This window comes from Nomascus leucogenys, chromosome 12 (genome assembly GCF_006542625.1).
Source record: "Nomascus leucogenys isolate Asia chromosome 12, Asia_NLE_v1, whole genome shotgun sequence".
In the NCBI taxonomy this organism is placed as follows: Eukaryota; Metazoa; Chordata; class Mammalia; order Primates; family Hylobatidae; genus Nomascus; species Nomascus leucogenys.
The window spans coordinates 56,647,076-56,673,836 of record NC_044392.1 but is presented as its reverse complement, the minus strand read 5'-3'; the positions used below and the strand labels follow the sequence as shown (position 1 = coordinate 56,673,836).

Genomic DNA, 26,761 nt, shown 5'->3' with positions numbered 1-26,761 from the left:
CCCAGGTCGCTATCCCTCCGCCCTGCCCCAGAGCTCTGGGCCCTCAAGTTCTCGCTCCAGCCTGGGGTCTCTCACGTGGCATCTGGCCCTGGGGACGCTGCAGCGCAGGAGTTAATTGCTGTCACTCCTGACTTCAGCGAAAGAGGTCGATCGATCGTGGGGTGAGATATTGAAGCTGGGGATTGACCTGTGGACCAAGAGTTTGATGGGGCAACTCAGTAGCAAACTCAGTGTTCCCAGAGATGAACCAAGTAATCAGTCATTTATTCAGAAAATAAAGTGCCATTCGTGTGCCAGGCACTGCGCCCCCTACCCTCAGGCCTTACCATGGCCACCGGCCTGAGTTGGTCTCATTTCTCCTCCCTCTGCCTCCAGGCTTCTTCCTCGGGGTTAGCGAGGGGCTGGACTGGATGTTTAGTCCACCGGTCAGACTCCAGGTCTTATATCTTGAAACTGTAAGTCCCTGAATTCACAGACAATTCAGAGTAAGAATGGAGGCAAGGAAGAGGACCTTGGGTTTACTGTTAACGAGGTAGGTGGGGAAGGGCTTGAAAAAAAGAGATATAAACTGCATTTGTACCCCATGTCAATGAGAGTTTTATGATTTTGACCAATTTGATTAATTGGATGTCATCTATCACTAATTGTTCTGTCTTCAATTAGAGTGCAAGCTTATTCTTGGGCCCACAATATTTGAAATATGTGCTTGTTACTCTGTCCTAAAACTCCATTCTGTCATGATCTTCGGAAATGGGCTAACTCTGCATTTTGTTTGCAAAAATTTTGTAAATATTCCAAATCGGGACATTGATAGGCTTTTTAAATTAGGAAATACATTTAATTAAATTAGGATTAATTAAATTATGAGCCAAATTAGGAGATAAATTTAATTTAAAGCATCAATATGCTCTTGTCTCTCATCTTCCCTCTTTTTTCATCTCCTGCCCTGGTCTTGAAAAAAACATTTGCTGAGTAAATGTCCTGCTAGATGACCTCATAAAGGTGTTCAATGATGAAGAGGAGTGGCTGAAGAGGTAAGGAGAACACTCAAAGCAACAACAGCAAAACCTACAGTATGAAGGGGGTAGTCATAAGGTCAGTCCATAACCCTTCCAGCACCATCCAGGTAGAAGTGGATCTGCTATCCCTCCCTACACCTGACTTCACTACCTGCACACCCACAAGCAGGGCAGCACTAGCCCCCAGTGCTCTTCTGTGCATATTAGAGTCTTCCCTGGAGGGCTCAGTACCTTGCTGGGACTCATGGCATGGGGAGCAGAACCCAGGCTGAATTTCAATCCCTATGAGGTTTTAGTACAGGGGTCAGCCTGCACAACCAAATGGGAGGCCCGGCCCTCACCTGCCCTTCTGTAACTTTTCTTTCCCTGCCAGGCCTCCCTCGGAGCTCACTGTTGAAACCTGGCATCCGGAGCTACAGATTCCCTGCTCTGCCATTTACAAACTGTATGATTAGGGCCCATCACTTCATCTCTCTGAGTTACTTTCTTTTCTGAAATGGAGGTAGGGCTACTTCTCTCACATGGCTTTGTGAGGGTGAAATGGTTTCCATTGAGCACTCAACTGGATATTCTAGGCCCATCCTAGCTAATGACACTCCTTCTTTACAAGATGAAGGATTAGGAGATGATTTTAAATCTTTGAGCTGGAAGGGCCTTTAAGAGATACCTGTGTCTGTCTTGGGCCTTAGAGTGAGTAAAGGGACAGCAGGTGGTCAGGCCCTGCCAACAGCAGGATATTTTCTGCAGGTGCCCAACAGCAGCCCTGGAGTTGCCTCAGATCCTCCCACTGCAGGCTGCATTGCTGTATCTGCCACTCCATCCCTGGCAGGGATAGGCCAAGGTCTTAGATACCCTGGCACCCAACACTCCATACAGGCTTGTCTCTGAGCAGACTCTCGGTGAAGGCTATTGTGCTGGGCTGAGCAGAACGGGAGGTGCAGGGATTTCAGCTGTTCCTTCACTGCAGTGTCAGTTTGGAAATTTTCCCAGAAGACTTAGCTGGTGCCTCTTCTTTGATATTCATGAGTGTGTGAACACAACGACCCTCCTCATCTTTGTAGAACCCATTCCTCTTGGACCACACCATGTATAGTCCAAAAAGAAGGTGATCTAGGAGAAGTGTGAAGGCACCCTCAGTTCTGGCAAATTCTTGGGTATCCTGCAATTCTCACTCAGCAGCATCCCAACAAAACCAGAAAAAAGACCCGGGGCTGGGAGATGAGCCAAGAAAATAGCTTCATGTTTGACTTGAGGGTGCAGGCATCTGCAGAAGCCAGCCTGGAAGACTCTTTATGAGCCCAGCTGCAAGGGGCATCCTAGAGCCAGTTCATGAGCCCAACTTTACAGAGGCATCAAGCTTCCCCTCCCCTAGAAAGCAAGGCTATAGAGCAAGCAGAATGTTTAAGACACGGGCTTTCAAGTGAGGCTGACTTGGGTTAGCGGAACTAAGGATGACGTGGCCCTATGCAAGGGACTTAATATCTCTGGGCTTCATTCTTTATCTGTTTACCTACCCCAAGGTCCTGAAAGTACCACAAAAATATCTGTTTTTATTCAGAGGATAATAAAATAGAATATTTACATATTGCTTCATCTTCCCCCAGGATATTTTTAGATTACCACAATATCCTAAGAGTTTGTTTATGCATGCTTTATAGACCTGTATCTGTGGTTAAAAAAGATACATAAATACTTTAAAATTTTATAATACAAGAGCATAAGTTACCTGATTTTTTTATGTGTTCTGCAGATGGCTGACTAGAGTCAACATGAACCTACCCCAAAGTTTGACCTTTGCCTTAAGTCAGTAACTGAGGAGGGCCACGGTCCTGAGTTCAGTCTAGGCCCCAAGAAGATTCAGAGCCTGCAGTTGTCCTCTGGTTTCTAAAGTATGTTATTGGGCTTAAGATTTCAAGACATTTATCCTTCTTTGCTTTCTATCACAGCCATTAAATATTTTAGATATTTTCTGCCAGAAGGCAGGAATCATGAAGATTACAAATATTAAAGACAAAACAAAATAACTTTTAATGAGAAGGTCAGCCCATGGTTTGGGTCTTTGGAAAGAAATCAAGAACTCTGACTATACTTGCTATTTGACCATTGATTCTGTAGTGGAAACAGGCAAATCTTTTATACCAGGGCAAATTTTTCAGTAAAGGGCCAGCCAGCAAATATTTTAGGAATTGTGGGCCATACATTCTCTCTCCCAACTACTTAACTCTTCAGCATAGCATAAAAGCAGCCACAAACAATACTACAACAAGTATGGCTGCATTCCAATAAAACTTTATTTACAAAAATAGGCAGCAGGCCAGATTTGGCCCACAAGCTATAGCTTTCCGACCCCTGCTTTGTCAAACTCAATAATAACAAACAGAGAGGGAGACTCTTTTAAAAAGATGATATTCATTTGGGAGTAGCATTGCAATGGGAATATGTGTGCCATAGCAAATTATGAGCGTATTCAAAGAGATTGGGGCAAGGGGAAGTTTATAAAGGCAAAACGAAGAGGATTACAATTGTTTGAATCAATTATCCTTGGCTACAAGGGTGGCACAAGTCCAAGCTTGAACAGGCAGTTGCTAGACAGACATCCTTACAGAAGTATTTTCTGTGTAAGGTTGCAGTGGCCTTTTTGCAAAGCTATAGTAAATCACAGGGGTCAGTACAACCGTACTGCAGTGGATAAGCCTTGCCCTCAGAAAATCTTCATGATCATGGTATCTCCCCTGCCAAATAAATATTGTGACAGTTCTTATCAGGCATTCATGTGTAAGAACCCTCCCTTGAAGGCCTTCCCTGGCTCCATTTGCCAGGGTTTCAACATAAATTACTCCATTTTGATTCAGACAACTTTCATAGCTGCTTACCATCTGTGCCTCTGTGTATAAAAGTGGACATATTAAAATTTTTCCTTAGGGCTACAACTAAACATCCAGCCTAGCCTTTAGCCAGCACCAAGGAAGAGGTGGGATAGAGGAACAAATAATGAGACCAAGTCAGGCCATCCTCCATGGGGTGAGGCCTGCAGGTAGGTGGGCCCAGTGTGGTGTACCTTTAGCACAGTGCCTGGCACACAGTTGCAGTTTATTTTCTGAATAAATAACTCTTGGATCAATTGGTTGCTCTCTGGGAATGTGACTTTGCTGTTGAGTTGTGCAGAGTACTGTCTGTCTCCAGGCCAGTCCCCAGCTTCAGTATCTCACCCCACGATCCACATTTCCCAGTGTCTGGAGTAACAACAATGACCTGGGGCTGGGCTCTCAGCAAGTCAAACCCTGCCTCAACAAACCCAAACTGCTTTGGGGACCAATGTGACACAAATGTATACTGAATCCCCTGAATTTCCCCTGGTGATCCTGTCCTGTAACAGGCCCTCCCCATCCCCTCAGTCCAGTGCATTCAGGAAATCAGTGACCACAGGATGGTTTCTCAGCTGGAGGGAAGGTCAGTCTGCATCCGAGCATCTTAGAACATGTTGTTATTTTGTTCCCACTGGTCAATCCTATCCAAGCTGTACACATAGTGCCTAAGCCAGATTTGTTACTGCAGGCCTGTCTTCGGAAAGGTCACTGAACAGAAGGAGGAGGCACCTTACTCTCTTTTGTTACCTCTCCACCACTTTTGTCTAAAGGGAAGTTTAGCTGGAGGGCTGAGCACACAGACAGGTTTCTGACTCTGCCATATAGATCCCACATTGCTTCTCTGCCATGACTTATCATCTGTGACTTGACATGTTCTGCACACATGGGCATGTTGTACACATTGAGACATGCTTCTTGCATTCAAAGATTTTCCCACATTGAGGGCATTTTCCTGGTGCAGAATTGAAAACTGAATTGAGGCATTCAGATTGACCTCAACGTCTACGGGTCTGGAGGAGGTTTGGGACTTTTTCTTTTCTTCTCTTCAGGGGCCCACTCCTGTTGTAAAGAGCAGCAGCATTTATAATGAGGGCCCAGGAAATGCGGGGGAGAGGGGAGAGCCTGCTATCTCTGCAGTGGGTGGCTGTTGTCTCCCTGATCAACAGTGTATCATATCCCAGCCTAAGCCTGCCTTTCTCCTTCCCCCTCCACATGGGGAGGGGCTGTGGGCTCAGAGCTCACCTGGAATGCCTCCCGTTGCTGAAGGGCTGGATGGAGACTCTGAGACAACCTGATGGATCATCTCATAAACAGAGCCTGCAGGAAGGAAGAGAAAATTATGCCAGCATAATGCACTTACGAGAAATAGATACGTGCAGTGCAGGGAGAAATGCTTTGATATTAAAATTTTTGTAACTTAAAAAGGCATGAAAAATGATACCGACCACTAACTAATCAACATTCCTTTGCGAATGCAGCTTCAGTTCCTAACCAAAAACACATCCCTGCTATTGTCTTGTCTGGATCCAGATGCAAACATGATTAATTAAGTTTCTGGTGAGGAGTGGGAGGAGGGCAGTGGGAATGGATGGCTTGCTGAGGATCCTTTTCATACACAGGCCTGGCAGAATCCCTTAGTCTGGGTGCCTATTTCCCTCCACATGTCAGGGCTTACCCCATGCACTGACAGCCACAGGATGCAGTGAGTAGGCTGCAGCCAGACCTATGGAGTGAGGCAGTGAGAGGCTGAAAGGAGAGGCTCTACAGACAGTACAGAGAGGCTCTTGGTACCTCCCATTGCCACTGCCCAGCACAGCACGGCAGAGTAGCAAATGCATATGACATGTCTTGTTGGGAGACCTGGACCCTGCTCCAGACTGCTACCAACTAGTTTGAGACCTTGGATGAGCTGCCTCAATTTCTCCATTTGTGAAATGAGAGGTTGGATTAAATGTTCCTCAAAGTCTTCCATTTCTGGCTTTTTATTCTAGTGCCCAAAGTCCTTCACACAAAGCAGGTGTCTATCAATTGATTGCCCAGACATGGCCAGTATTGTTGGCCTTGGGCAAAGGAGTCTGGTGGGGACGGGGTTGAGAAGTATGCTAGGTGAGTGTCTCTGGCACGAGTGGCTGAACTGCAGAGCCCTAGGCAGCATGGCAGGGACCAGCAGACCCGATTCCTGATCCCTGCTCTGCCGCTGTTAGCCTAGTGACTATGAGTGAGACACACAACTGCTCTGCACCTCAGTGTCACAGTTAGGAAACAGAAACACCAGGCCCAACCTACCCCAGTGTGTTAAGAAACTGAGCACTGCTCTGGTCTCATGCTGGGATGGCGGCACAGTGCACCGAGTGGTATCTTCTCCCGAAGTCTGCTCCTGTGGTAGGAGTCATAAGTCACTGAAGTACACTGTAATTGAGTGGTTAAGGGGGTGAGATCCAAAGTCAGACTGCCTGCATTCAGATCACCCAGCATCCTAACCATTAGGCAAGTTACAAAACTCCTTTGGGCCTTGACTTTATCTGTAAAATGGGAATAATAATCACAGAGCAAACCTCATGGGGTTATTGTGAAGATTAAACAAGTTAAAAACTTGAAAATGCTTCTAATCATGCCTGGCACATTCAGCAGGTACTACATAGGTGTTAGTTTGTTACTGCGAACCTCTCTCAAGCTTTGGGTGCCCACCAAATGTCCCTTTAGTGTGCACAGACTTGTGTCTTCTTCCAGGAGAGGGTAAGGAAAGCTGCCCAAACTTTCAGCTGCATGGAACAAGTACCTTCATTCATTCATTTATTTCCGGGTCAGATATCTCCGAGTGCCTGCAAGGTACCAGGCCCTATGCTTTGGAGAGTCAATGTGACATTCCTCCTTGGCTACCACCTGCATCTACCAGGAGAGCACACAGTGGGTGCCTACCCTGCATGGTGAACAGGAGCAGCCTTGTGTATGAGTGAAAGAGTTTTATAAGGCCAGCTGGACCCCTGGGTGGTGCCGTGCCAGGTATAACGCCAGAAGCTTCTCATCATACTTTAAGACCCTAGTGAGGGGATTTGAGCCAGAGCCAAGACTAGGATTTAGTGAGCTATTTGATTGGAGGTTTCATTGCCTCCTTCTAAAGCCAATTGATTCCACTAGTGTTTACCCTTTCTCAACATCAGCTGTGACTGGCTGATTTTTTAAGATCACTATCCACACCCTCTCAAACATTAGAACAATGAATCGCCCAGTTCAAGTTCTATATTTTCTCAATTCCAGAGGAAAGAAAATGACTACTACATGTGTGTGATTTTGTGCCTGGGAGCATCTATGAAATATGCAGCATTCTCTTTCTAGCTGGGAAATCACTTTAAAAATACTATCTCTAATTCATCTTCATGTTTTCAACAGGGAGTTTGTTATCCCCATTTCCCAGATGGAGTAACTGAGAGCAGAGTCGGGAGACAGCTTGCTCAGGGACCTAGAACAACAGAATGATTTGGTGGTGGGGCCAAGATTGAGTTCTTATTTCCTGCCTTTCAAGCCATTGCAACCCAGGAATGACCTTTCTGGGCAATGTTAGAAACATGACCATATGAAATGGAGAATTTAGATTACAATTCCCTGGACCATATCCAGGACACTAAAATGAGTGTGTTGCACTTGTGAAATGCATTCTAAGAATTATTTACTGTTCTGAATGTAATTTAGGATGAAGCAGATCTTCTATGGAGGCTCCAGGCTAATCCCAGCTTCCCTCCCCACCCAAGCCCTATGGACAATGACTTGCAATCCATGACAACAAACATTTAACCCTTACAGTGTGCAGGGGACTGCTGTGCTGGATGTTTATAAACAAACCAAGATAAGACAGAACCGCCCTTGAAAGAACGGCATGAGGATGAATACAAAAATGAAATGTCAGGCCCCAGCCTGTACATAAACAGCCTTGTTTATGTGAGTGGCATGTCTCATACTCCAGCTGACCTATCAGGAAGCCCAGGGACAGTAGCAACACTTTTAGCAGCTGTGGCAGGCCTCCTCTCTGCATTCTAGAGTGGCTCCCACTCCCCTCCAATTTCAAATGACTCCTTATTTCAGGCTGCTTCTCTTGCCCTGGGACTTGGCCTTGTTGTTTGCGCTTTGGTTTTCCCTGCATTTTGTTCTCAAGGCCTCGGGTTTGGACTCACCCCTCTGGCACACCCTCCTCCCAACTCCACCATTCCTCTAAGCCAAAACTCATCTGAGGTCCCCTTTTAAAAAATTTGGCACAATTTAACAGATATGTGTTGAGTGTCCAAGAGATAAAAGGTTGCCACACTAGAATTTGCATATCACTCAATAACAAGAATGATACTGTTTTCAAGGAATTTATAATTTCATAGAGAGGATGAGAAAAGAACTCATTAGGTTTCTTTCAAAAAAAAATGGAGGAAAAATACCTTTTGGCCACATGCATATTTGAACAAAGGCAGAAGCTTGCCCAAATTCTTTCTAGAAATAACTGTGTTGGTTGAAGGTGGATGCAAAAGAGGATAAAGGCATGGTAAATATAGAATGTATTTTAGTTCCATGGTGGACTAAATGAAAATGTTTACAGATGTTGATACGTTTGCTTGCTTTTTCAATTACATTGAAGCAAAGTTCTATCAACAGATGTTGCCCAGGGCCAATGGGAGAGAACCAACCATAGAGAAAGAGAGCATGAAGATTATTGTATTAGTCAGTTTGGGCTGCCATAAAAAATACTAGCCTAGGTGGCTTAAACAACATAAATTTATTTTCTCACAGTGTTGGAAGCTGGAAGTCCAAGATCAAAGTGTCAGCGTGGTTGGTTTCTGGCGAGGGTGTCTTCCTGGCTTGTACACAGCACCAGCATGCTGCAACCTCACATCACAGGGAGAGAGACAGCACAAGAGAGAGCAAGCACTCTGGTGTCTCTTCTCATAAGGGCACCAATCCCATCATGAAGGCCCCACTCTCAGGACTTCACGTAACACTAATTACCTCCCAGAGGCTCCACTTCCAAAAACCATCATATCGTGGGCTAGGACTTTAACATGTGAATTTCGGGTGGACAAAATTCAGTCCATGGCAGACATATAAATGATTTTGTCAAATTTCAAATCAAAGCTAAATTTTCTCTAAGATTATACTGCTTCGCATGGAATTAAATTAAATAGTATATCTGAAATGCTCAGAAGAGTGTCAAGTCCATAATACAGACTGCATCAAGATTTGCTAATATTTTTGAAATCCTATTCGAGATAACTTTAAACACCAGAAATCTATAGAACTATTCTCGTAAATTACTTATTTATGTTGGTATCATTATCACCTTAGTATTCTTACCAAAATGTCTGGGAGGACAGTTAACTTTTCACTTCCCGTTTTATATGTGCGGACTTCAATAGTAAGATAATTAAGTTGTATGGGAGATTTAGAAAAACTGTACCTGCAGTTTTAATAGCCTTTACTTAATTTTTTAACAGCATTGAAAGAAAGGTATTATTATGACCCTTGCCCTAATTTAAAATGAGAAAACCTGGGCTCAAAGGGATTAAATGTTCAAGGTCACCTAGCAATGTAGCAATAAAGAGGCAGTGTGTGTACTCCACCCAGGTCACCTCCCACCAAGGTCAATGCTCTTCTTCATCAGTAGATGCCTTTTTAGAAAATAAAACCCCTCCTCTTGAAGATCACTGGAGAGTGCGCTACCTACTAGAACAAAGACCAACCAGATGCTTCAGCAGTGATAGCAAACTAGGTATGGACTAATATGTAGTATTAATGAACACATTCCCAAACATATTCTCACACACATCATTCACCTGTGCCCTGAATAGCTGCCCATAATCCAGATACTGCAGAAACAGGGAGCAGGAACACCAAATTCCTTGACTTCAGAAGGCATTATCCAGAAATAAGACAGAAAACATCTGAATAGAGCTATGAGCCAGCAGCATTCATTTTTTCCTGCCCTCCCTTCATCTGCATCCTCCTCCACTACCAAGCCCAATAGATAATGCTGTCTAAGCTGGGTAGAGAGAAGAGAGTTGGAAGAGGAAATATGAGGATCAGATGCAGTGTAGAAGTTGTGTATTTTTCCAATCTTTCCCCTCATGGTCGGAGCACAGATGCAGATGTGTCTGGTGGGAATACACAAAGAAACCCCTTTTAAATTTTGAGATTTGAGAATGGAGAGGACTGCATCTTGCTCCCTGCATGAAATCCAGAAAGATGCAAGCCTGACCTGTTGTTATAGATCAACAGTGGGGAGGAAATGGTGTCCTGACATAATGAAGCCAGAGGCTACCCTGTGTTTCCTATACCCTTGGAGGGGTGTGGATGGCCATATGAAAACACCCAAGGCCTTGAGTGAGACACAAAAGCTATCTGGTTTGGGGCAAGCCCATGGGGTCTTGGGGCCAGCACAAGGGAACATCGTGTCAGAAAAATGCAGCCCAGCGAGGACAGGACTACTTAGATTCTAGGAGAACACAGCTGCATATTGGAGGGTTGCTGGTAAATGGGAGGGTAACTTGGGTGGATACAGGACAGGGTACATCTGAAGCAGTAGGTTAACAAAGTACCAAGACAAACTGAGGCTGAAAAGGTGTCAAGCCTACCTCCTCCCCTGTCACCCAACACTATGTTGGTCGAGTGTGAGAAGAGCCAGACATTAGTGGCTGAAGGTCCTCTTCCTACTAGAACAAAGACCAACCAAGGATAAGAGAAAGTGGGAGAAGAAACTCTTGACTGTAACTTGGTTATATTAAATAATAATTGCCCATAATGACTGGGAAAATGGTGAATTTACTGGGTTTACCCTGAACCCTAAAGTATAATGTTAATAATTAATTTTGGTCTGGGCATGGTGGCTTATGCCTGTAATCTCAGCACTTTGGGAGGCCAAGGTGAGAGGATCACTTGAGGTCAGGAGTTAGAGACCAGCCTGGCCAATATGGTGAAACCTTGTCGCTACCAAAAAAAAAAATAGAAAAATTAGCCAGGTTTGGTGGCATGCCCCTGTAATCTCAGCTACTGGGAAGGCAGAGGCAAGAGAATGCCCTGAGCCTGGGAAGTGGAGGTTGCAATGAGCCAAGATTGCACCACTGCACTCCAAACTGGGCAACAGAGCAAGACTCCGTCTCAAATAATAATAATAACAAATAATTACATTAATTTTTCTCTTTCAATGTAATGAGTATTCAAGATAGAGAGTAAGGCCAAAAACAAGAAGAGTAAAGAAAGACACTTTTTTGCTTACCTTTATCTGGGTTTTGTGAATGACTAGTTGCTATATTAGCTATTGTTTTATGCCAAGTACTTTATACGTATCATCTCACCCAATCATAATAAATTTATGAGGTATTTATTACTGTCCCCACTATGTGAGATGGAAGAGACTCAGTTATCTACCCCTGGTCAGTTTTAATCATCAACAAAGCCAGGATTTGTATCTGCATCTATATGAATCCAAAACATGCATTCCTGGGATTGGAGGGGAGAGATTTTCCAATACACCATTTGTACCTTTGTCTTTTAAGCCACTTCCTACTTGGCCCTTTAGAAATGCAAATATAGCCTTTTTTCTCCCCTTCACCAGACACTCCCTATAAGGCAAGTTTATCTATGTGCTTAGATACTCCAGAAAGGAACTCTCACCCACCAGGAGAAAGCCTCAAGAGAAAACAGTTGATTTACAACCCAAAGTCCGGCTACAAAAACTCTCTCCCACCTGGGGAGTTTTTGGCCTAGTCCTGCCCACAAAGGCACCAGCAGTCACCAGCTCTACAGCTCAGTAGATAAAGCACCAGAGCTAGCACTTGGATGCCCTCCTACCTGCTGACTTCCTCCTCTGTGTGCCTTCCCCTTTAAAAGTACCCGGTTTCTGCCCCACAAGAAAAGTGGTACCCTTAGGCAGGAAGCCTGTACTTTTTCCCCTAAACTGGCTTTGGATTAAATCACTTTCTTTATACCAGACCTCAGTCTTGTTAATTGTACTCTGCAGGCCACATCTACATATCCTTTCTACACAAAAGCATATTGATATTCCCAAAGCACTGAATTCCTTTCCCCTCCTTCTTTACAGGTGTGCATAAAAGCACTAACACCTGATAACTACACTTCAGCTTTCAAAGCTGTCCTTTCCTTTAGTAGAGACGAGCAGGTAGGGTAGGCTGAGAGGGCTTCACAGGCCCTGGAGAGCAAACAAGACTATTAAACTTGTGGGGGCAAGCCCTTTAAAAGGTTTGTAAGACCAGCAGTTCTTTACTCATTAAACATGTTTGCTCATTACCTATGTGACTTCAGACTTTGGACAGTGTGCGAATGTGGAAGAGATATGCTGGCTGACCTCACATGTTTGGGGAAGGGGGAGCACTGTACACAGCAGAATATCTCTTGTTCTCAAATCGTCCTCCTGTAAACACATAGCCAACTGTAGCTGCACAATGCGTTCACCTTGCCTGCTACCTAGACAGAACCGATTTATCAAGACAGGGGAATTGCAATGGAGAAAGAGTAATTCATGCAGAGCCGGCTATGCGGGAGACCAGAGTTTTATTATTACTCAAATCAGTCTCGCCGAGCATTTGGGGATCAGAGTTTTTAAAGAATTTTGTAGGTAGGGGCTTGGAAAGTGAGGACTGCTGGTTGGTCAGGATGGAGATGGAATCATAGTGGGTTGAAGTTAGGTTTTCTTAATGTCTTCTATTCCTGGGTGTAATGGCAGAACTGGTTGAGCCAGATTACAGGTCTGGGTGGTGTCAGCTGATTCATCGAGTGCAGGGTCTGCAAAATATCTCAAGTGTTGAATTTAGGTTTTACAATAGTGATGTTACCCCCAGGAGCAATTTGGGGAGGTTCAGACTCTTGGAGCCAGAGGCTGCATGAGCCCTAGATTGTAATTTCTAATCTTGTAGCTAATTTGTTAGTCCTGCAAAGGCAGACTGGGCCTCAGACAAGAAGGGGTCTTTTCCGGAAAGGGCTGTTATCAATTTTGTTTCAGAGTCAAAACATGAATTGAAATCCTTCCCAAAGTTAGTTCCACCTATGCCCAGGAATAAATGACAGCTTAAGGGTTGGAAGCAAGATAGAGTCAGTCAGGTCTGATTTCTTTCACTGTTATAATTTCCTCAGTTATAATTTTGCGAAGGCAGTTTCAAAACCAGCAGCACTGTTTTCCTATCATCACATTGCCCATAGTGCTACAAGAAAAATGGATTCCTCACCTGAACAAGAGATAAAAATCAGAAAATCATTGCCCTGATTAGATGCAGCCTTGGGGTTACGTTTTCATTTCATACCTAATCTTTGGAAATGAGAGAGAAAGGATAATTCCAAAACTGATTTTGGGGAGGGAGAGAAAGAGAATGATACTTCAAATCCCCCTCATTCACAATATTGACAATTTTCCAAGTAGGAATCATGAACTCAGAAAATCTGAGACAGGTCTCAGTTAATTTAGAAAGTTTATTTGCCAAAGTTGAGGATGCACCTGTGACACAGCCTCAGGAAGTCCTGACAACACATGCCCAAGGTGGCTGGGGCACAGCTTGGTTTTATACATTTTAGGGAAACATGAGACATCAATCAATATATGTAAGAAGTACATTTGTTCCATTCAGGAAAGTAGAGACAACTCAAAGCAAGCCCCCTTTACCCTATGGGCTTCCAGGTCACAGGTAGGTGAAAGACAGATGGTTGCATTCTTTTGAGTTTCTGATAAGTCTTTCCAAAGAAAGCAATAAGAATATGCATCTATCTCTGAGCAGAGAAATGACTTTGAATAGAATGAGAGACAGATTTGTCCTGAGCAGTTCCCAGCTTGAAGGGGCTCAAGACATTTTCCTTTCACATTTCTCCCTTTTCTATTTAAAAATCTGTTGGAGAAAGCATTTTAGAAGAAAATGAGTCTCTGGCCTCAGGTTTCATCTGATCTCTCAAGGCTAGGACTGTTTATTCCTAGATGGGTAGGTCCCAAAGCTTATTTTTAGCAGGCTGTGAAGTCTCATGTCCTATGAAGAGAAAATTGGGGGAAGAAGGGAGAAAAACAACAATAAACCAAAGAACAATCCTGGAAAAATGTGTATCGGCCACATTACTCTGAAGTCCATATATTAGTAGGCAGGTATGCAAGTGGCTTATGTATGTAAATAGTCTGCTGTTATTTTCTTCTGAAGTTTAAGTTGTCTAGCTTCAGTTCGCAGGGTTTTAAGAAATCAAAACTTAGTTTTCAGTGATTCCCAATTAGGAAAACTTGAAAAAAAAGAAGGAAAAATAATTGAAAGCATTATTTTTAAGACTTGTAGCCAAGAAAAATTAGAATTCAGTTCAAACTGTAGAAAATAATAAAACTTGAAAAAAACATTAGGCAAGACTACAATCTAACAACAGGGGTACTATAGTTTTGAAACATAATTTTTCTCTCTCCAACTTCCCATTTGTACTGAAGACAAATTATGGCAGGACAGGTTTGCTTTATTATACTTGGCCTAATTATTTGTATATAATGTGGCAATTATATATATGTGTGTGTGTATATGTATAAATTTATATATATATATTTATTTATATATTATATAAATTCATATATATATTTATATATACAATATATATATAAAACATAGGCTTTTAAATTGGCTTTGATGGAACTTGTTCATAAGAAGAGTCTCAGATGGGACTTTCTAAAGCCAAACCAGGCATGGATTTGTGTCATCAAATATCTATGAGTTGGGTGAATTTCCTCTTCTCTTGAGGTTTCAAGATAAACCTGGGGCTTCTGGGCCTGTCGGAAAGTGACATTCATTACTTACCACAAGTCAGAAACCCCGTACAGGGACTGTGTACACAAAATATGAGGCCAGTTTTTCCAAGGGTTTTATTGGATCCATAAGTCAAGTTTGATTCCTTAAAAAAAAGCACACCATTCCAGTCAAAGCCTTGGTGAAATAAGGAGTTTCTCCAGTTGTTTCCTGTTACAAATGAAAACAGATTCTTATTGCACTTATGCAAATAACTGTATTGCCATAAGTTAAAAATACTCACAAATAGTTTCCACAGTCTGAAGAAATCAGATAGAGAGAAACAAATATGCTCCAAATTTTGTTCATAGGAGTATACTGAGTTGTTAGAAGCTGTCAATAGCATAAAAGAAAGTTATTAAGACTCTGAAAAACAAAACAAAGGATCAGCAAACTTTTTAAGCAAAAAAGTCAAAAAGATTAGTTCAGTCCATGTAGTATATTCCTGTTCTTCTTGATATTCATGAACATTTTAGCTGCCCATGAGTCCTGAAAGTTTTTCCTCTATTCTGATGTCACAGTCTCCAAAGTTATTGGAAACCCTCATTCAAGAGCACCTGTCAGAGTTTTATAGCTGATTATAAAACCACCTTTTTTTTTTTTTTTTTTGAGACAGAGTCTTGCTCTGTCGCCCAGGCTGGAGTGCAGTGGTGTGATCTCGGCTCACTGCAAGCTCCGCCTCCCAGTTTCACGCCATTCTCCTGCCTCAGCCTCCCAAGTAGCTGGGACTACAGGTGCTATAAAACCACCTTCTAAAGAGGACCAAAACAAGACAACAATTGTCCGTGGATAACAAAAAGTTTTAGGGCAGCCATAGTCAAAGACACAGTTGACAAGGAAATTTGTTACCTCTGTAGCACACAATAATTTTAACATAATAATTATGATTATTATTGATAATGTACACTAAGTTATATCAGAATTATAGGAGTTTCCTATAATTTTGGAACATATAACAATAACCTATTTATACAAATATAGCCCAAAGGAAACCAAATACCATTTCATATTTGACAATGATTCCTGTATAATTTTTGTACCAAATAAGCCAAATTATGTGGTATTTTTTGGACTTTAGGGAACCTAATATCTTAAAAAATTAATTAGGTCATAAAAAGACATAATTAATAATTTGATTTTGGAAAGTTTGTCAAACATCAAAGGTTTTAAACATTTGATATCATAAAATACGATCACAGGTCATAGTAAAATAAGTCATTCATTTAACCAAAGTGATAACTCAAAGATTTAAAAAAAAAACACAGGCAAAAGTCTTTATTCTTTGAGAGAGAAGGCTTAATTTTCCAAACAGTATGCCCTAATAAAAACAGTATGAAGGCAATTAATTTTTTTCAAAATTTTATAAACAATCTATAAAATTTTAATAGTGACTGTAAGATATAGCTTCCATAAGCTTTTTATAACATTTATAACCTTTATATAGTTGTTGGCTAATGCTTCAAGAAAACCTTGTTAATCTGACACAGGAGTCCATGTGTTGGTCTTGCATCAGTATGCCTTTATCATTAATGATTAACTTATAGAGAAACAGAACTTATTTTATCTTTCAAAATCGACCCTTACAATCTTATGTGTCCACCTCTCCCTCAATAGTGCCTGAGCTTTGAGGAGTTGAGTAGCTTTAATTTATTGCCCCATGTGTCAGGAATGCTTTTTATTTTGATTAGCACCTTCTATTGGGCCTGAAGATGAGGCTTTAATTGCTGTCAGTGTTTAAGATTTAGCTGGACTTGGTGTCCTTTTTAGACCCAGGAGTCAAAATCCTGTAACTCAATGTCACATGGACTTTAAAAGTATGTACAGGAAGATACATGGATGTAATAACCTTAATTTTTAAAAAAATTGTCTCTTTTGTTTTTCCTAAGCAAACCAAAACTTAATGACAATACGACAGCTGGATCATATTAAAGGTTTTTTTTTTTAATATAAAGCCTTGTATTGTGACTTATGCAGACTGTTCATGACATGCTTGGACTTTCTGGTTTGTCCTGGACATCTCTCTTTCTTAAACAACCAGTCATTTAATTATTTTATTTTAAAACTGCGTTTACCATACAAGATTCTTTGTCATATAAAATTATTTCTCTTTAAGTTTTCTTATCACAAAACAAACCTCTTTATTGTTATGACTTTCTTTACGTCTCTCTTTATTTTCTATTTTTTATTTTGTTTTATACATAACCTTTAAATAAGCTTTGAATTAGACGAAACTTATTCACCTTTCTCTTAAAAAAGGACACCCCCCCCTTTTTTTTTTTAGCAAGAATGTTTTCCTACGAGATATGTTTATTGGAAAATACTTCAAAAAATAAAGTATCTATTATTTAATTTAATATAACTTTATATTCTAAATTATGACCAGTTTGTCTACAGGTGTTTATCCCATTACATTTACCTAATTATTTTGTTTTAATTTTTTACCTACATTATTTATGAAAATTGTGATAGTCATGATTTAAAGTGATAAAACCACCATTTCAAAATTACAACAAAGACAGTGAAAAAGAGATTTGACCTAATTGACTCCATCTTGCTGTTAATCTCCAAGCTATACTTGTTCATTTGTAGGCATATGCCAAGTTAACTTTAGGAGGAACTTAGTTTATAGTTTAGCTTTGAAACAAACAGTCCTTACCCAAAACAAACATCCTTATTGCCTGTGGACTAGACTGCCTAAAGCCACAAGATTAGAATTCATAGTAATCTTACTAAATTTAAGATGCAGCTATTTTCATTAAACCAATATCAATGTCTTATTTATTTACAAAAGCAAAGATCATTCTGTTTGGGGCCAGGTTTATAGTTTTGTAACCTCTGTGCCAAATTTTGACACCTTATAGTATTTGGCAGGGATGAGAATGAAATTACTTGACTAATAAATGCAAATAAAAAATGTATGCTGGCAATTCTTAAGACATTTCTCATATTACTTTACCAATAATTTTAAAGCTAGCTTATTTATTAAAGATTTTACTTAAGTCACATAAACTTGAAAAAGTATTTGACTAGTCTTTGCTTTTTTAGTATCTGATTTAGGCACTTTTACTTTTTTTAAGCCAATTAATTAGAGCTCTTTTTTTTTTTTAGTAGCGAAACATTGTGTACACACACATAAATACAGAGACGTATTAGGCATGCTGATAAAAGTGTATTTTATAGATTCATAAAAACATTTTTTTTTCCTATCTTAGAATTTCAGATTCTTGATAACCTGTTTTACCACCCTGGGCAGTTGTCAGCTAAATAGTCTTAAATTTGCATATTAAAGGAAGCTGTTCATGTGAAAGTCAAATAGCAAAATTTACATGGTAAGATGCAGAGAGAAAAAGTTTGGATTATATAAATTAGAAAGGCCTTTTAAATATATACATACACACGTACACACACACATACAGGAAGTTCCTACAGCTTTTACTTCAGAACTTTTAGCCATGAGGTAAATACAAATTTACCAGCTTGCAAAAAGAACTTCTTGGGTCTAAACAGTGGTTTTTATCTTAATGGAAATATAACAGCAGATCTAGAGCAGGCAGAAAAGAAAAACAGGAAAAATAGGACTTAGGAACTTCATAGTTTGCAGGTCGACCTTAGGGCTCTTTTTTCTTAACGTAAATGTGCACAAAGACCATATTATTTCCATTTTACATAAACTTTGGCAAGTAGAGGTGCCATAAAACCTATGAAGTGCTCAAAAGGGGGTCATTCTCCTTGTTTTCTCCTCATTCTTAGATTGTTTCCTGCCTTTTTTTTTTTTTTAAAAAAAAAAGAAGGAACTGAGCTATGGTCTGGGGTTTTTGTGTGGTGGATCAATATGTGCTGCTTGTGGGCAGGACTCCACAGTGTGTCACCACTGAGTCATTTCCACCCTTTTACATGTCTCAGTTTCTCTCTCCAAAGGTCTATGACCTCATAGAGGGCTCAAAACGCTGAGTGATCAGCCCTTATATGCATTTCCTGGATGAGCCATTTTTAAAATTAATTTTTGTTGGGGATTTCCCTGCAGGGCTACTTCACATCATGGAGGGGTCAACTCCCATGAGGCCTTGGTCCCCCAGGGACACCCTTTGTCTGGGAGGAGCAAAATGCCCTTTCCTTCAGAGCTGAAAAAGCTCAGTCTCTCATTAACATATGAAAACAACAGTTCTGTTCCTCCTGCAAATGCACACAGACAAACCAAATTAAGATTAAATTAGGGAGAAAAAGCAATAGTGAAGACCCTTTAGAATGCATCTCCAAACTACAATTAGGATCCTTAAACAACAACTTCAGACAGGAACAAACAACAACAAAAAACCCCAACAATATGATCACTGAGCCCTCTAATGGTAAGGAGAAATTAAGACCAGCTTGTTGTTAATCTTAACTTTAGCCAAGACAAGCTCCAATTCAGTTACTTACCTAGAGATGGGTCTCAGGCTAAAGACTGCTCTCTAGCATCCTAGAAGGGAAAAAAACAAAACAAAACAACTCATCTTCCTTGTTAGAAGCCAGCTCAAATTCCATAAAGGATTTACCTGCCTTCCATCATCACGGAAGCAGGAAAAACTTGCCTTCCTTGTGTTGGAAGCAAGTAAAGCTCCAAAAAACAAAGAGGAGTTGTACAGCAAAATAAACTTTAGATCTCAACCAAATTTTGGGAGATCAGGGATTCTCTGGAGGGGCTGCACTCAGACCTCAACAAATTGTCCTATTGGTTTCAGTCATAAAGTTAGTTTGTGCTGGCACCAAGCGCCAACAGGAGATTTGTGAAAGGTCAGGGGCATCTCCACTCAGAATCCCCCATGGTTACCAAAATGTGAACCTACAAAATCTGAGACAGGTCTCAGTTAATTTAGAAAGTTTATTTTGCCAAGGTTGAGGATGTGCCAGTTCCTCACACAGCTTCAGGAAGTCCTAATGACATGTTCCCAAGGTGATCGGGGCACAGCTTGGTTTTATACATTTTAGGGCAACATGAGACATCAACCAACATATGTAAGAAGTACATTAGTTCCTTCCAGCAAGGCCCTCCCACCTCCAACCTTGGGGGCTTACAGGTCACAGGTAGGTGAGAGACAAATGATTGCATTCTTTTGAGTTCCTAATAAGTCTTTCCAAAGGAGGCAATCAGAATATGCATCTTTCTCTGTGAGCAGAGGGGTGACTTTGAATAGAATGGGAGACAGACTTGCCCTGAATAGTGCCTAGTTTGAAGGGTCCCAAGATATTTTCCTTTCACCGAATCTTGACACCTTCTTCAATATCTATAACTATAAACTTTGGAAAATCAGAAAGAAAAAGGAGAATGAAAGGAAAAAGAGGAGAGTGGCAGCGATAGATGAGGGGGATTCATTTGTGAGTGGTTTTCATTTGTACATGAAGTTGTCTATATCACTAATTCAGGGTGCATATTTAACTATCTCTCCATTAAATTTTCCATTTAACCCTGATAAAAGAAAAACCTCAGCTGAATTAAATTTAAAGGAGTTTAATTGAGAAATGAATGATTCCCAAATCAGGCAGCCTCCTGAGCCAGAATAGGCTTTAAGACTCCAGTGCAGCACATGGTGGAAGAAGATATACGGACAGAAAAAAAGGAAGGTGACATATGGAAAACAGAAATGAAGCACAAAAAGCTGGATTGGTTATAGCTCAGCATTTGCCTTATTTGAACACAGTTCAAATAGTTGGCCGCATTTCACTGGCCAAAACTCAGTGACTGGCACAAGTGTAGGCTATGGTCTGTTTACACCTTCACTTATTAGAGTTCATGATGTATAGAGAAACCTTTAGGTTGAACTTAAAATATGTAAGGAGGCAGCTTTAGGCTAAACTTGTTTGAACAACCCATAGCTTATGCATGTATTATCAGGAAATCCAGAATCTTATTTTTTAATTATCCTCCCCCGCATCTCAATCATACCCTCAGATTGTCCAAGAGTTCCAAGAACTTACACATTATCTTCTGGTGAAAGAATTGAACATTTGCCAGATCCACTAATCACTGTAGGCCTTACAGGAGTTGACAGCTACCCTTGGCTTCTGATGTTAAGATGGCCTTGCTTAGGTCACTGTAATTCTCCATGCAATGATTACAACCCTTTTAAGCTCACTTTTCCTTACTCAGCCATCATTCTCCAGAGCACTGTTAAAGCAAACTAAATATGGCCTGAGAAGGACTCTGTACTTCTATATTTGAGTCCTTGTGGATGAACTGTAACCTAGCTTAATAGGCAGACAAGATTGAAAATTTAGGAGTGTGCACCTGTAACAATAGCTGAGTCTTGACCACTCCCAGTGGCCATACTTCAACCACTCATACACTGCTAAATGTTCAAACTGTGCTCAAGTAAGGCAAATGCCAACCTGTAATGAATCCAGCTCTTTCTGTACCTTGCTTCTGATTTCTATACATCACTTTCCTTTTTTGTCTGTAAATTCTTCCTGACCACGGGGCATCCCTGTAGTCTCTCTGAATCTGCTGTGATTCTGGGGGCTGCCAAATTCACAAATTGTTCATTGCTCAATTAAACTCCTTTAAATTTAATTCAGCTGAAGTTTTTCTTTTAACAGCACAAACATTGGTGTCCAGGTGCTTGTGTCTGGAGGACCTCTCACTATGAACCTCATGATGTGTGCCCAAAACTATCCTCCTCTACTCTGACAGATTGCATCGTTAGTCAGTTCTCCATCCCTCCTTATATCCATGTCCTTTGCCACATAATTTTGAAATTTCTCTACTAAAGGGGCAGAGTGACTAGTTGTGGTGGCTCATGCCTATAATCCCAATAGTTCGAGAGGCCAAGGCAAGAGGATTGCTTGAGCCCAGGAGTTTGAGACCAGACTGGGCAGCATAGTGAGACCTCATCTCTACAAAAATACAAAAATTAGCCAGGCACGGTGGCATGCACCTGTAGTCCCAGCTACTCAGGAGGCTGAGGTGAGAAGATCAATTGAGCCTAGGGGGTCAAGGCTGCAGTTAGCTGTAACCATCCACTGCACTCCAGCCTGGGCAGAGTGAGACCCTGTCTCAAAACAAGGATAGCAGGGAGGGGCAGAATATATTTTCCCACTCTTAAATCTGGATTTGGCCATGTGACTTGCCTTAGCCAATAGAAAAAGTTGAAAATAGTGTGTTAGTTCTATGGCTGAGCCTTAAGAAGCCTCATGTATATTTGACTGCAGAACTCAGCTGAGCCACTGCAGTCAAGGACAGCCTAGATCGACTGAGCTCCAGCAAACCCGCACACATTTGAATGAGCCTATTGGAAATCATCAGAGCCTTGCTGCTGAGCCTAGCAAATATCAGCCAACCCTTAGTCAACTAAAAGACTCCTTAGCAAAATACTGTTTATTGATTTTGCCACTGATATTTTGTGGTTGTTTGTTTTACAGCATTAGTGTGGTCACTGTTAATTGGTCCATGGACTATCACTCTGTGTTGAGCCCAGGCCATCATGATTCCCCCCTTCCTCAATATAATTTAGTATTCAGGGAATTTATTGGTCTTCCCTATCCCTGGCCTTGGTTAGGGGCTCCCCTAGCCTACCTCCTATGGATCATTATAACTTTGGTCCTTGGAACACAGGATTAAGATCTCAGTTCCTGTTTTCCCAGAAGCCCTCTTGACCGTTTTCCAAAAACTTCGTAGCCCCTTGCCAGAGCTTCCCTTCCCAAGGAGATAGGCAAGTTTGTGAAGGCTCAAATATCAGAAAGTCTATTTATATCCTTCTCCCAGAAATGATAATCTGATCAGCCAATTCTTATGTAACTCACAGATATTTTTCAGGCTATGCCTTTATAGAGCCTTGAAAGCTTCTCTGTCTAGAAAAAAGTCTCCAACAATACACTGTATTATATACATGTGTCATGGTGTGGCACTCTACTACACATACAGTAGTCCCCCCTTATTCGCAGTCCACTGTTTCAGCTACCTGTGGTCAACTACAGTCTGAAAATAGTAAATGGAAAATTTCAGAAATGAACAATTCCTAAGGTTTAGATTGCATGTCATTCTGACTAATGTGATTAAATCTCACGGGCAGTCCATCCTGCCCATGATGTGAATCATGCCTTTGTTCAGCATATCCATTCTGTACATGCTACCCACCTGTTGGTCACTTAGCAGCTGTTTCAGTTACCAGATGGTAAAAAGTATATATAGGGTTTGGTACTATGTGCAGTTTTAGGCATCCACTGGGGGGTCTTAATATATATCTTCCACAGATAAAGGGAAACTGCTGTATAATTGTAGGGTAGTGATTTTATGAACTAGTTTTACATTTAAGAAAAATGAAGCAGAGAAATGTTATATGTATCCCCAAAATTCAAACACCTAAGGAAAGATAGAACTAGGATCAGAATTAAAATTTTTAAGTTCTCCATTCAGTTTGACTGATGCTTAAACCATGTTGGAGTGTCTAAGGAATCCCAAGAAATAGCTCTCCTCTTTGCCTGTGTTCTGTACAAATTGAAAAAGGACTGGCAAATGGAAAACCAAAATATCCTTTGTTTCTGGTAGAGGCCAGGGTGGAGGATGTGGCAATCTGTTAGCCAAGTTGGCCTGCCTCTGCTGAACCCCAATAATGAAAAACCCTCCCCTAGAAAAGCAAAATAAAACACTTTCTCTCTGTGAGCAACTCACTCCCAATAGGAAGGAACATGGAGCCGAGCAAGCCCAGATGTATCAGTCAGGTAAGATAATCCATCCACCCTGGAAGGGTGAGCAATGGAGAGGAGGACAGGAGTAACACTAAATGAGCTCCCTTTAACAAAAGGAAACATCATGAGTTGGGTAAAAATATTCTTACAATATGCCAAATTTATTTAATGTCAATCTAAGTGAGGCCTCATTTGAAAAGTCCACATCTCACGCATCCAACTTCCATGAAGCCAGATAGATATGCCTTCTGCCCCTCTGTTAACAAAGACAATGGCAATTTTTCAAGCCTTAAACTCTGAAGTACTGTGAAGTAGAGTGGAATGGAGTGTATACTAAACCATCCTGAAATCACACCACCATATTCAACTATTAGTTCTGCCTCTGTATAAAATTGACCTGACTGACCCTGACACAAAAAAAACCTCTCTGTGTTTCGTCAATTTGTCAACTAACAAGAAACTACCTCAATTATAATACAGTTGTCATTTCTCATTCCATTCCCACCTTCAGATGTAGTATTCCTTTTTTTTTTTTTTTTTTTTTTAAGACAGAGTCTCTCTCTGTTGCCCAGGCTGGAGTGCAGTGGTGCGAACTTAGCTCACTGCAACCTCCGCCTCCTGGGTTCAAGCAATTTTCCTGCCTCAGCCTCCAGAGTAGCTAGGATTACAGATGCGTGCCACCATGCCCAGCTACTTTTTGTATTTTTAGTAGAAACAGGGTTTCTCCATGTTGGCCAGGTTGGTCTCAAACTCCTGACCTCAGGTGATCTGCCCACCTCTGCCTCCCAAAGTGCTGGGATTACAGGCTCAAGCCACCACACCTGGCCAATAGTAGTATTCTTTTAAGCCCAAACAAATTTATCTTCTAGAAAAATTATCTATTAGAAGAATCTGGATTTTAAATAGGTTGTCATCTTAGCATATTCCCAATTCATTACCAAATCCAGTTGCTTATTAGCTTCTTGTAGCCAATGCACAATGCACAGTGAACATTTATACAATAAGAATTCATAGATGGATTCCCCAAATCAAGGCAGCAAAGATTACTGATTGTCAAAGCCTTTCATAAAATAGGTGGAGAGCAGGAATGGTTCTCATCATATCCTGTCCCCACCATCTTGATTCATCTATAGTAAAAAGTGGGAGGGTGTAGGTGTGGAAATACGTTAGATGTGTGTGTTGTGTGTGTGTGTTTGTGTGCATGTGTCTGTGTGTGTGTGTCTGTGTGCGTGTGTTTCAAATTGCATTTTTTGGCTACATCTCCAGTGAGATGATTAAAGAACTTTAGCTCTTTGCAACCAGCCCAGCCAAAAGTTTGACTAGCCTTCACTTTCTCAATATGGTTCTCATTTACTTTCAGCCTTATTCATTTATTATTTGTCTTTCAGAGAAAAAGGCAGCAAGAAAAATCAACTCTGAGGTTCGTTAATTAGGCCTGCATTCTTGTTGATATATTTCAGGAAAACAATTGGTAACTTTTGCCCTACTCTCTGGAGAACCTTATAATGTGGTTCTATTCATTCATCAGGGCTCAGTGAAGCTTTGGGGCCCACCCCTGTTTGGTGATCCTTAAATCCTTTTACATATGGAATTGTGGACACCGTATCAGTTTTTAAAACTAATCTTTCTCCCTGCAGAGCTTCAGCAAGCAACCATTAGGATAATGTCAAAGATCTTCAGTGGTAAGAAGACAAGGAGCAAAGATTTTTATCTTACTTTGTGATTTTCATAATTAAAAAAAAAAAGAAAGAAAAGGTAAGCCCTAGCTCTCTCACTGCCCTCACTCACAAATACCAAGCATTCTAATTCTGATTTCCTGTTTACTTGGTATGTGAGATCCTGACCCATCTTAAACTTAGTTTCATTTTTCATGATAAACAAAAATAAAGGCAGGAAACTGTGGGGAGATTTTCCCAAATGTGGAACCAGATAGAGTCAGGAAAAGAAGTCATATATGTGCCTTCTCATCTCTTTCCTCTTCACATCTACGCCTCTGGACAAAAGACTGACATGGTTCAGTCATTTTATCCAAGCCCATTTTGTCATTTTCACCAAAATAAAATATTCAGGCTGGGATTCCCTAAGTAAGAACGGATGCTTAAATAAAAAGTTCTCTATCTAATTATTTAATTATTCTGCTCAAGGAAATAGTCTGGGTGTTGTAGGAACTCAGAGATGAACTTATAATCTTTATAAAAGGAGCCCACACACAGGTCACAACAGAACAGACACAGAACAGAAAAGGAGAGGTTGAAAGGGAAGGGGAGAAGGGGAGATTAAATATGCCCCTTATGATACTGATATCACTTGGTTTAAGTGACTCCTTCTTCACACATCATCACAATTCTAAACCACTTCTTCTCTAGCAATGCAGCCAGGTGAAACAGGGTTAGGGTGAACAGCCACAGAAAGACCCCATCTCCCTGAGGGCCATGTGTGGGACAGATCAACGGTCAGTTCATCTTGCTTTGGCAGGGTGTTGGGATAGGCCTGACTAAAGTGACCTGTGCAACTAGAAGCATAGACTTTCCATCTGCTAAGATGAAGAAACTTGCAGGGTTGAGTCCTGGGCCACTCCAATGTTGAGAAGTCAGGAAAATGAGGATGGATCAGCAGAGGAGGCTGAGAAAGAGCAGCCAGTGAGGCGAGAGGAGAACCAACAGATAATTATGTCCTAAAGGCCAACTGAAAAGTGTTTCCTGAAGGTAATGACAACCTATCTCAGATGCTATTGACAGCCCAAGATGAGAAGTAAGAATTAAACCCTGGATTTAGGGGTGACTTTGAACTGCAAGCATGCTCCACCACATGGTGTCCTGTCCATGAGTCTCAGTTCTTTGGTGGCACCAGTTTTTGAAACTATGGGGTTCTTTCCTCCAGTGACTGCCTTGCTGGACACTGCTCAATTCCAACTGGCCTACCGCCAGCCACTTGCTAGTTTAAGAGCTTCGAGACCCAGGTCATCATGTCATTGTTTAGCCTGTCAGAAAAACATACTAAACAGCTTCACTTTTTTGTTTTTGTTTTGTTTTGTTTTGTTTTGAGACACGGTCTTGCTGTGTCACCCAGACTGAAGTGCTATGGCATGGACATGGCTCACTGCAGGCTTGACCTCCCCGGCTCAATGTATCCACCTACCTCAGCCTCCCAAGCAGCTGGAACTACAGGAGTGCACCACCACATTGGGCTAATTTTTATTTTTATTTTTGTTTTTTGTAGAGACGAGGTCTTGCCACATTGCTCAGGCTGGTCTTGAACTTCTGGACTCAAGCAATTCTTCCACTGTAGCCTCCTGAGGTGGCAGGATTACAGCATGAGCCACCATGCCTGGCCTCGGTCACACTTTGGAAAAGAAGACTATGGATCTATGTGTTCATTTTGTGGTCGAATTATGACCAACACTCCACTCTGTCTGCCTCCACTCTGC

At 41.3% G+C, this 26,761-nt stretch overlaps 1 long non-coding RNA gene and 1 other non-coding gene across 2 annotated transcripts; one reads left to right on the top strand and one right to left on the bottom strand.

Moving 5' to 3' along the window:
- Nucleotides 1-496: 496 nt before the first annotated feature.
- On the top strand, nt 497-26,744 carry LOC115837496. The gene is made up of 4 exons (XR_004032525.1): nt 497-532; nt 989-1,034; nt 24,972-25,089; nt 26,554-26,744. It is a non-coding gene; the product is annotated as an uncharacterized LOC115837496 (long non-coding RNA).
- On the bottom strand, nt 3,608-3,766 carry LOC115837844. Its single transcript, XR_004032886.1, has one exon. It is a non-coding gene; the product is annotated as a U1 spliceosomal RNA (small nuclear RNA).
- Nucleotides 26,745-26,761: the final 17 nt, after the last annotated feature.